General features: G+C 48.7%; 1 pseudogene; it reads right to left on the reverse strand.

The window, feature by feature from the left end:
• Positions 1–482: 482 nt before the first annotated feature.
• LOC146170961 (kinesin-like protein KLP2 pseudogene) lies at positions 483–8,836 on the reverse strand (annotated as a pseudogene).
• Positions 8,837–11,405: the final 2,569 nt, after the last annotated feature.

Consider the following 11,405-nt stretch of genomic DNA (forward strand, 5'->3'; position numbering starts at 1 on the left):
CAGCGCCCTCTGCCGCTAACGATTGGCTTTCATTGCAAATAGCGCCATCCTCGCCCATAGGGAAGCGCGGGCGCTCGTCACACTAGCCAGTATATTCTAGGCACTATAAAACAGCTGATTCCACAGCTAGTGCCGGCTTTTGCGCATCATCTGAAGTCAAGGTACTGTGTGATGGTCCTAAATGCGCGGAGAAATCATATCGAAAGCAGTGTAATCGGGGCTTTGTTTATGTTTCTTTAAGAAACAAACAAAAGAAAGATCGACCGCGGAGCACAGGCAAAATAAACTTTTATGTCCGCACGAGCGTCTCACACACAAATGGTTCAGTTAGAACGCGCACGGGGAAAAGGAACGCGGTTGAGCATACACTACCAACCTCGCTCGTTTTTATTCGTTTTGCACTGTATGTCGCCTCCGCCTTTTGCTTTGGGCGAACTGGGGAGCCCAACCACCCTTCAGCGCCAACTTTGCAGCAGTTGAGTTCAGTCATTTGACGCACGAACTTGCTCACCGTCAGTGGGGTGGGCCGAGTTGACGCCCGCACTGTTGAGGCCGCTGTCGACGCTGGCTTCGCCCTGTTGCTCACCGTAGAGAAAAAGTGTGCTTGTGGCAGGCAGCCGTCTGCCGTCGCTGACTGATTGAACCCATATTGCAGGGTCCAATCCAAAAGTCTCCTCCTTCGACATCGTACAGGTCGCTTTAAAATGAACGGTTCCTCGTGTTTGGTTCCTGTTCTTTCTCTTCGTCGCAGCCTTCAACACACCTCTCGCACTTCGTCTTCTAGCTCCGAATGGCACGGGCTGCAGACACGATATTTTCGCGCGTTCTTTCTTTGAAATGGTATGACATATGCGCAAGACATATAGTAATCATCGACTCCGACGGCGCAGGTGATAATTAACCTCGTCTAATTGATTTAAGGGAACTATTCTCAGTTGATTGATGCCAGTTGGTTCCCTGATGAATTCCTACTGGCTCCAACTGGAACTGCAATTGTTTTCTTTTACCACATTTGTGTTTCACTCCGTAAGTCATCATGGGCAGGGTTGAAATCGCGCGATGGTTAGATAGCATCCTCGAGGCGCTGCAGATGAAGTTATGTGATGTTAGGAAGATAGCGAGAGGCCGGAAAGCGTGGCGTGATATGGTCCATAGGGTCACGAAGAGTCGGACACGACTGAACTGAACTGAACTATCAAAACACCCGATGTATTCGGACTAAGGAATCTGAATTCTTTTCTAGCGTTTTGGCCTGTTGTTACACCGCTGTTGTAGTTACCTAAACCTGGCTGTCAAGCGATATCCCTTCCAGTGATTTCTTTCCTAATAATTACTCTGTTTTTAGAAGCGACCGCCCTGAAACAGGACCAAAACAAAGAGGAGGGGGAGTGCTCATTGCTATTGACAGTTCTTTGCAGTGTGGTCGACGGTCAAATCTGGAAACTTCAAGAATGTGTGTGGCTTGAGCTCACTTTAAATCGACATGAAAATCTTCTACTTGCAGCTTTCTACATTCCTCCGAGTCTTCCTCCTCCAGCCTATGATGATGTTCTGCTCTGAATCGAACATGTTATAACTCGTCATAGCAAACACAAACTTCTCATTTTAGGCAATTTTAATACTGCAGGTATCAAATGGAACTCATTTACTTCTTCTCACAATAATCATTACATATTAAGCAAGTGTAACACTCTACTTGATTTTATAGCCTTTAACTCTTTGCAGCAGCACAATTTCCTTGAAAACTGCTGTGGTAATTCTTGACATCAGTCTATCGAATTTTGAAAGTGTTCGAGTCTAGAGTTCCGACATACAGCTAACTCGCTGTGACAAATTTCACCCTCCACTTCTTGTGACTACTTTTGTCTCTGCCTCACCCTCTACTAATTCAGATCGGACGGGGAATTAATTCGCCCCGTTTCGCGTATGCACGTGGTGACTATGTCGGTCTCTTCAATTTCTTCTCTTTTGTCGACTGGTCCTTTTTAAATGACATTAGTGATGCCGACGGACAAGTCAGTCGCTTCACTGAAATAGTTCTTAATGGTATGCATCAGTACATACCTCTGCATACTCCTACTCGTAGGAAGTTTCCTTTCTGGTTTTCCAGAGAACTGAGAACGGGCGTTAAAACTTAAGGAACGGGCTCATCGTAAAGCAAAACGCCCCGGGTTTGACAATTGGGCAGATGAGTTTCGCCGCTTGCGTTCTCTTTCCAAACGCAAGCGGGTCTTTAGAGAGGAGTGGCACAAATCGTCCTAGTAAGTTCTGGCGGTACGCTCGCAAGCGTTCTATTAAATCGGATTCCAGCATCAACTTAGTTGACTCTCAGGGGTCGGAAATTCGGGATGTTGCCGACACTTTTGGCGAACATTTTCCTACGTATACAAACCTCCACACTGCGATTCCGTATGCCTCCCATCTGGTGCACCATCTAATTCCTTTCTCTTTGACGGGAAGATATTAACTGCGAGTCTTAAGCGTCTGAGACCATCTTTGTCTCCTGGACCTGATGGCATTCCAGCCTCCATAATAAAAGCCTTCAGTTGTATCTTTGTATACCAGTACTGACTGCTATATTTAATAACCGTTTGAAAAATGCTGCCTTTCCTCGCGTGTGGAAAATAGCACGCGTGTTTCCTGTCTTCAAGTCAGGAAACAAATCTCCTGTTTCTAATTATCGTCCGATTTCTCTTCTATGTGCAACCTCTAAGCTTTTCGGATTAGCTTTGCACAATGTGCTTTCCTTCCATCTCAAACATGTCATCATAACGAATCAACATGGCTTCATGTCGGGTCGCTCTACTTCAACCAACCTAGTCACGTTTATGACATATGGCTCTGCAGCAGTCCTTCAGAGAGGGCAGGTTGACACTGTGTACTGTGAGTTGAGCAAAGCTTTCAACGTTGTTACTCACTCATTACTACTTGAAAAGCTTCTACTCTCTGGTGTCGAAGTCTCACTCGTAGCCCTCATACGTAGCTATCTCGTTGATCGCTCCTGCTTTGTCAGTGTCAATGGACAGACTTCCTTCGTTTATCCTGCAACCAGCGGAGTTCCTCAAGGTTCTGTATTAGGCCCGCTTCTCTTCTCCGTTTCTATTAATGACGTTTCCTCCGTCATCAAGAACTCCCCGTTTCTTCTTTATGCTGATGATATAAAAATATTCAAGGTGATACATTCTTTTCAAGATTGCTTGTTGTTGCAATCAGACATATCTGCTTTTCCTGATTGGTGTGCGAAGAATCGACTTACCCTCAATTCTTCCAATACTAGGGTTGTCTCATTTACTCGTAAAAGGCACAGCTTTCTCTACCATTATTCTGTGAATTCTGTGCTGTTGGATAGGGTTAATGAAATTAATGGCCTTGGTGTACTTTTTGACCGCACCCTCCAGCTTCTCCTCTCATACTAAACGCATTGGTCAGCGGGTTATGCAGACACACGGATTCGTCTGCAGACTTTCGAGAGAGTTCCGTACTCCACTTTCATTCCTAAAGCTGTACCTGTCCATATGCTTGCCGCTTTTGGAGTACGCGTCGGTTGTTTGGAGTGACACCTGTAAATCGAACTGGAACAAGGTTGACAGAGTACGGCAAAAAAATTTACGGATATTTCGATATCGCTTTCCTTGCTCAATTTCCTCCTCTCGCTCCACCAAGAGTACCCCACTGAATCTTCCTTCTCTTAACTGCCGTCGTGTCAGAGTAGATTTACTTTTTATTTACATGCTCCTTCAAGGCCACATTATGTGCTCTCAGCTCTTAGAGTACATCCTTCTGCGCGTTCCGCAAAAGAACATGAGGAAATTTACTGTTTCAAGTTATCTGCGTTTCGTCATTACCATTCCACTCTCGACAGAATGCAGATGTGAAGGAGGAGCACGGTACTCAAAAAGAAGAAAGCTATAAAGCAAATCAGCCTGTAGAAAAGGAAAAGAAAACGAAGAAAAGACACAAACATAAAACGAAATTCGAAAGGTATACTCGAGATCGGCCGGGATCTGCAGTTTCTTTTTCCTTTGTTTCGCCAGAGACAGTTTGATCACATCGCCGGCGCTAACTATCTCCGCTGCCCAATTCAATAGACGGCTAATCTCGTTAGCATGATACCTCCAACCTCCTCGCGACGATACCGCACCCCGGACTTGTCTACGTTCTAACCATAGTAAAACGAGACGCTTTCCAAAGCTAGAACGGAGCAAGAAAAAAGTCTCGACTCGCCCCGATGCCTTGTCAAAGGTCGCGCATGCGGCAGCGGGGGTGCGCGCCCCGTCCTCGCTTTTGCTGCTGCTGCCGTTGCCACTGGCCCGCCCCATTCATCCGCATCGCGGCGGGTGGGGTGCCGCCGCTGCCAGAGGACTGTGGGGAGGGCGAGGGGATCGGAATATAAAGTCTGCCCAACGAACAGCGCATATGGCCGTGACATCCGTCGTCCCCAAGTCCGACCACGCGCAGTGCACGGCGGCCCGCAAAAGGGGCGCACGTCACATCACCCCAACCACCATTCCTCCGCCTCCTCCGGCAACTGTGCGCGCGTGCGTCGGATGGGCAGCGAAACGAACGCTCAGAGCGGCCGCCAAAAATCGGAGCTAATTCATGCAAATGGGCTATCGTGCAGTCGATGCGCTCATGCGAGCTGACATTCTATCGGAGTCGCGAAAGGAACCAAAAGTCCACGCGCCATTAGAAGTTGACGCGATTGCGCGAGGACTAACAGGGACGATCCGCCATGCTTCCGAGAAAGCTCCACAGTGCCAGGCGACATCTGCTGCGCAGTGTCGATTCTGCACCGTAGTTATTTCAGTGCGAGACGTAAAAGAGTGCACTTTAAAGAACGAAGCAGTCCAACCCGCCACGAATTCTGAAGACTTAAGCCGCTTTCTTTAGGGAAAGACGGGCGCTGCGCCTCTGCCTAGGGCTTCCACAGTCAGTCTCTACCACTGTTCTGTACTTGGAGGCCCGCATCCCGGACCTTAACTCCCGTTTCCACCTTCTAACTGTCAGATCATTTTTGCGATCATTTGAGACTACTCCCGGTGTGGCTATACCTATTTTTGTGTCAAACCCCGCACTCTTTCTCACTCACCAGTGGCCAAGGGTCTGCAAGCCCCAAGTTGTTTATACGCACAGCATTTTAACAAACATTGGTGTGGACCTTGCTTCTATATGTCCTATTGGTTGCGCAACGTCCTTTGTGGATATAAATTATGATTCTATATTTCCATCTAATGTGAAGCACTTGCCCTCAAGTCTAATATCCAGCCTCCTATGTGAACACCTTGAAAAGTTCCCTGATCACACTGTAATTGCCACTGATGCGTCTGTGATTGCGCACAAAGCTGCGATTGGAATTTTTTCGGAGTCTCTTTCCTGGAGTTTTTCGGTGCGTGTCCCGGATTACACACCGATATTTCTAGCAGAGTTTATGGCAATGGGCTAGCGCTACTAAAAGTTCCCTGCAGTCAATCAAAAATAATTTTTCTATCAGACTCTCTTTCTGCTTTGTTGTCGCTGGAGTCAGCACGGGATGCTCTGTTGAGCCGCTCACTAAAGTATTTCATACCGGGGTGGGTGAAAGAAATACGCTTCATCTGGGTCCTCGGACACAGCAGTATTTTCCACAACGAAGCGGCAGATTTCCTGGCTAAATCAGCTCTTGAGGCACCTGTTCCATGTACCATCCCTAATATCATCATTTTTAAAATCTCCCGTTTCCAGCGATATCAATACCTAGCCGCTACATGCAATGAATCTTTGCTATCTACAGCCGAATACCAGCACCTCATATACTCATGGAAAGTTCGAGCATGTAAATCACGGCAGTGTGAGGTTACGATGACTCTCCTGAGATGCAGGATTCCTCGCTTAAATCTTTATTTATGTAGATGCGGGATCAGCCCCACAAACCTTTGTGAGGCTTGCGGTGAAATTGAAAATATTGATCACTTCCTTCTCGCTTGCCGATGGTTTTCACATCAGAAGAGGGTGCATTTAGAAACTCCAATTGCACGCTTGGGATTTACGTTATCGGTCCCGCTTCTACTCTCCTTCGGTGCGAGTGCGAAAGGATTTGCGTTGCCTCAAATTTGTCAGTACTTACATAACTACATCACACGGACAGATTCCCTTGCTAATTGCATTCCAAATTTACAAAACTCCAAATTTTTGCTTCATATTTTTTCATTCAATAACTTTTGTGATCTTAAATCTTTTGTTTTTGTTTAGTTGTCAATTATTTCATTATACTAATTCAAATTGTGTAGGACATTTGGCAGTCCACACTGAACCCTGGCCAATCCCCCTTCGTGGGTATGTGCCAAATATCAAGGAAGAAGAAGAAGAAGAAGAATGCAGACAGTTATAGGAGCAGAAACGAATATTATCCACATTTCATGCAAAGCTGGGAATCACAGGGTTAAATTCACCTATACAATAAATAATCACCTTGCTAGACGAATTAGGTAACATGGGCAAGGACACTAAAAAGACAAAACCTTAGAGTCGTATGTGGCCACGAGCGGGCCGAGAGGATTGCCGTGGCCCATGGGCTTATGGACTGATGTGTATTTATTTCTTTCTGAGACCGCTTCATCAGCACCAAACCGCAAGACCAGCGCCAGCTGTTCTGGCGGGCCTGCAGGATTGAGGCGGCACATGGAGCCCTGGACTGAGGGCTCCACTCAGGAAGAAAAGGAAGTTTACATAATGTTTTTCCTCCTCCTCCTCCACGAATGAGATAGCGGCCTATCTTCTCTGCCCTACAACTCTTGCCGCCTGACTCGCACGCAGCACGCAGCTGTTTAAAGTTGTCAAGGAAAGAAAAAGACCAAAACGAAACTGGGCAAAATTTGAAACCAGGGAACATTCGACCACACGATAGCGTCCGAAACATGCTGGGGTATTCTCCACAATCTAGGCTGCGGAGCCTCGACTGTGGACTACCGCAATGGGTGGACATGTTGGCTGCAGTACCTTCATCAGCAAGTTCCCTGGCTTTAGGAGTGTATGCCACAACAGCAGTTCCTGTAATCGGCTGCAGAGTGTTGCAAATGATCCTCCAACGCCTCTAAGGAATGACGCCGAGTGGCGACTTTTTCAATGCAGTTTAATAGGCAGGACAGGCACAGATACGTGGATTCGATGAAAAAGATTATACAGTGCAATAATTACTGAAATGTGAGTTAGTCTCAACCTGGCTGAAGCGGTCCTTTGAGCTCTCCACGAATCCAGACTGTCTTTCCTTGTTGGTCTGACCGATGACAGATGTTCGGTGAAGCTTATGATACAGCAAGTCAATGTCGATCGTCTCACACAAGCTCCTCAGCAGCTGCAGTGAGTGCAGCTTCCGGACGCAAACAAGGGCAGTCTGCTGTCTCTCTCAATCGACGTCTTAGACAGCACCTGCTCAGTTGCATCCAAGCTCATCTTCATTTCCCGGATTGTGGCAGGAGCTGTATAGTCGTTTCTGAAACTGTCTGCTTTTATTTTTAATAACACAGCTGATTAACTGCTGATAGCTTTTCTGTCGGAGACTCAGTCTGAGCTTCCTTCTCCAGAATCTTCTGTGACTGGCCGTTCGATCTGCATTCTATGTTCCTGTATAGTTCTCCTGGTCCACAAGGATCCCATTCTTGTCACTGGTTGCTGCGACGTCCCTCCGCATCCTCTTATATACTCTCTGTACTCCTTAATAAGATCTTTCTTGGTAAATTTTTGGTTTACCTCTGGCTGCTTGGTTATTTTCTTGGCCCGGTGGGCGTAGTCCAAGGTGCTCGAGGTCTCCTCAAGGTTCCACATGTCTGGTGAGATTGTCGCAGCGATGGAAGTCATGGAGCGGCTGCCCAAGGAGCTCTGCAGCAGCCGCGTCACTTTGCTTTCTCTGTAAGGCACACATGCTGCATTGTCCACCAAAGCAGTTATGACACGGCCCAAAGTAAGAAGAGATTGGTCGCCGTGGCCTGCTTCACGGGCTCCTCGGCCAATAGCGCCAAAGCAGCCTATGTTCTCGATGTCCACAAGGTCAACCAGGTCGAGCTGTCCAGTTTTGGCCAGCTCATCGCCATCATCAGTCAATTCACGGATGCGGACAGTGACTGCAAAGACGGCGTGACTGCGTGACGAGGTTGCGTTGAGCAGAGTGGCCGCAGGTTGGCGCTTAGCTGCAGCTTTCTCAAGAATGAAGACCTCTTGACGGTTGCGCATGATTTCTTCGAGGGCCTGGATTATCACGAATTCCTTTCCAGCAGAGTCCTCGTAGATCTTGTGTATCGATGTGCCCTCGTGTGCACTCAGCAGATCAAACACCTCCTCGTTGTAGAACTCGAGGAAGGACACCTCGATAGTGGACTCGATGTCTTGTGCTTGGAGTTCTTCAAAGACCTGATGCATAGTGCGGGGAATAATCCCGGCTAGCTGGTCATTAACCCAGCCCAGATGAGCATTTGATCGTTGACTCTTTGTGAAGGTGTAGCCAGTGCACATTTGGCCATACGCGAACACAGTGCAGTTGTAGCCCATCATGACCTGGGCTATGGTGGGCCCCATGACCGCCCGGTACATGTCGATCTGCTTTGCTTCGGGTCCAAACATCTTGTCAAAAGTGGATGACTTGCAGAGAGAACGCTCCGGAATGACGCGGTCATTTACAAGGATCTCTTTCTTGTCCGCGACAACCTCGACTGCCCTTGTGTAGCCGCTCTTCTTCAGTGTGTTCAGGGGCCGCCACCGTACAAAAGCTTGAATGTGCTGGTTCCGGAGCTTCTTCGTAGCCCTGGCGCTCATCAGACGAGGCGGAAACGCAGGAACACCAACATGCACCGCCGCTGACGCATTCCTCTTCTTCTTCTTTGACTTCTTCTTCCTTGGCAAATGGCACATATACCCACGAGGGGGATTAGCTAGGGTTGTGTGTGGAGAGCCGAATGCACTGCATATACTGGATTACTGTAACAAATCAATTATCAGCTAAAGAAAAAATAGATTCAAGATCGTAGAATTGAATAAAAGGAAAAGAAAAAAGACAGCGAAGTTTGTAAATTAGCACTAACGTTGGAATCTGACCTCTTCTCTCCTCAAGCACATACCCACAGGAACGGATTGGTCGGGGTTTTGTGCAGGCACAAGAAATGTTTACTTGATCCGAAGTTAGGCTGTATTATATAAAAGTATGAATTAGGAATAAGTTCTTGCAAAAAAACGTTTCGAAAAAAGAAAAAAAAAAATCTGACTGTCTGCCTGACTCGCAGCACGCAGCTGTTTAAAGTTATCGAGTAAAGAAAGACAAAAAGAACCCGGGGATCATCCGAGCACGCTATAGCGCGATTGTTGAGCGGTAGCCGACGAAGCCCGAGAGCTGCTAACAAACACAGTCTTTATTAGAGCCCGGCGTAAGCCTAACGGCGCAGCACGAGCCGTGCCGAAGCTCCTGGTTGGTTTGTGGGGTTTAACGTTCCAAGCAACTCCGGCTATGAGAGACGCCGTAGTGGAGGGCTCCGGAAATTTAGACCACCTGGGGTTCTTTAACGTGAACTAACATCGCACAGCACACGGGCGCCTTGCTGTTCGCCTCCATCGAAAAGCGGCCGCCGATTCCGGGATTCGAGCCCGCGTCCTTGGGAACAGTAGTCGAGCGCTGTAACCACTGCGCCACCCCGGCGGGGTGCCGAAGGTCCTGCTAGCTTCCGCGAGCGCACAGCAGCGCCTCCCAGGCTATCCAAGACTAGCCACTGCAAGTGGCTACTGCCTATTACATCTCCCCTGACAGAGAAGCACTCTCTTGGGCGGAGAGCCTATACCCCAGACCACCACCTACAGGTACCTCGGCATTAACATCAGTGCCCAAGGAGACGTATATGCAGCACACGAAGAACACGTGCGACGTTCCTCCCAGCGAGTGTGCTGTATTTTGCGCAAACGGTGCCTGTGGGGATGCAGCCGATACGTAATAGTTCGCGAATTGTGGAAGGCTGTGCACGTTCCGGCCCTGACATTCGCGAATGCTGTGGTGTGCATATCGGCCTCTACGCTTGCTTGGCTGGAGCGCGGACAACACGAAGTTGGCCGAGTAGCCCTGGGGTGTCACGGGCGAGTTGCCATTGAGGCAATCCAGGGTGGCCTCGGCTGGTCGTCGTTCGAAGCTAGAGAGGCAAGCAGCAAAATTGCATTCTAGGAACGGCTCCGCATATAACCCGACTCACGATGGGCACGACGAGTGTATCGGTACCTCTACTTTAAGGGGACCAGAACGCGATGGTGCTCCCGGGTACAGCGGTTGCGCTGCAAGTACAGTCTCTGAAAATTCCACCCAAGAGAACGAGCTAACTGAACGCAAGAGCGGACGCGCGGTGCGGACCCGGGTGCAAGCAGCAGAGACCGGCCGCTGGCAATCCGCTATGGAGACCAAATCAACGCTCCAGATGTACCGCACGCACAAGCACCAGAACTCCTGTACGACAACAGCGGGGGTAGTGCCCTTCTTTTCGAGGCGCGCGCCGGAGCTCTGCGCACACTCGTGTACCGCCGGCGCTTCGATGATTCCGCTGAGGCACAAGCCGCCACCTGCAGAGCTTGCGGGAGACATGAGGAGCTCCTAAAACACCTGGTGCTCCACTGCGAGTCGGGTTGTCTCCTGCAGATGGCGCCACCCTTTTGTGCGCATTGGGCTTCAAGGCGGGCGACAAAAGCGACAAAACGAACGCTGTCGCAAGTCGAAGTGTTTCCACGACGAAGGCTAGGCTAGAAAAGTGGTGGCAAATAACTCGGCGATGACCGCCAAACGACTGAACATCGCACTCAGTGACTGCCACAGCACAGTGTGTGTGTGTGTGTGTGTGTGTGTGTGTGTGTGTGTGTGTGTGTGTGTGTGTGTGTGTGTGTGTGTGTGTTTGTGTGGCGACAATGTGTATGCGTGTTGTGAATGTTTTGTTGTTTTTATTATTATTATTTTTTTACATTTTTTTTTTGGTCTGATCCGGGGGACCCCGTTGATCTCCCGATACGAAGGGAATGACCTCAGACTCATCATCATCACCAGCTTTTCGACTCTCTTCTGCGAAAATTGTGCACGCCACAGAGAGCAGTTTTTTCTCGATTTCGGGTCTCGAGTCTTTGTATTAACTCTATGCCTGAACTTGCAGAGAGCCGGCTCCGTGAACTGCGCATGCGCGCCCAGAACCAAAGTGGAAAGGATGCAATGATTCTCTCGACGGATGTGACTTCAAATAACTTTTAGTATTTGCTTTTTTCTGGAAATAAGCCGCAAACCCAGATGCCAATTACCCCGTTTCACATAGAAGCGTTTAGGTGTAGCTCGGCTGGAAACGCTGATTGGGGGACACGCCGCGGCCTGGCGTGACGTTTTTTGCGTCGGGCTCGATGCTTAACCGGACGTGACGTAGTCAAAA

Source organism: Amblyomma maculatum, unplaced genomic scaffold, assembly GCF_055883805.1.
Source record: "Amblyomma maculatum isolate TAMU_Amacu unplaced genomic scaffold, ASM5588380v1 scaffold_24, whole genome shotgun sequence".
Taxonomy (NCBI): domain Eukaryota; kingdom Metazoa; phylum Arthropoda; class Arachnida; order Ixodida; family Ixodidae; genus Amblyomma; species Amblyomma maculatum.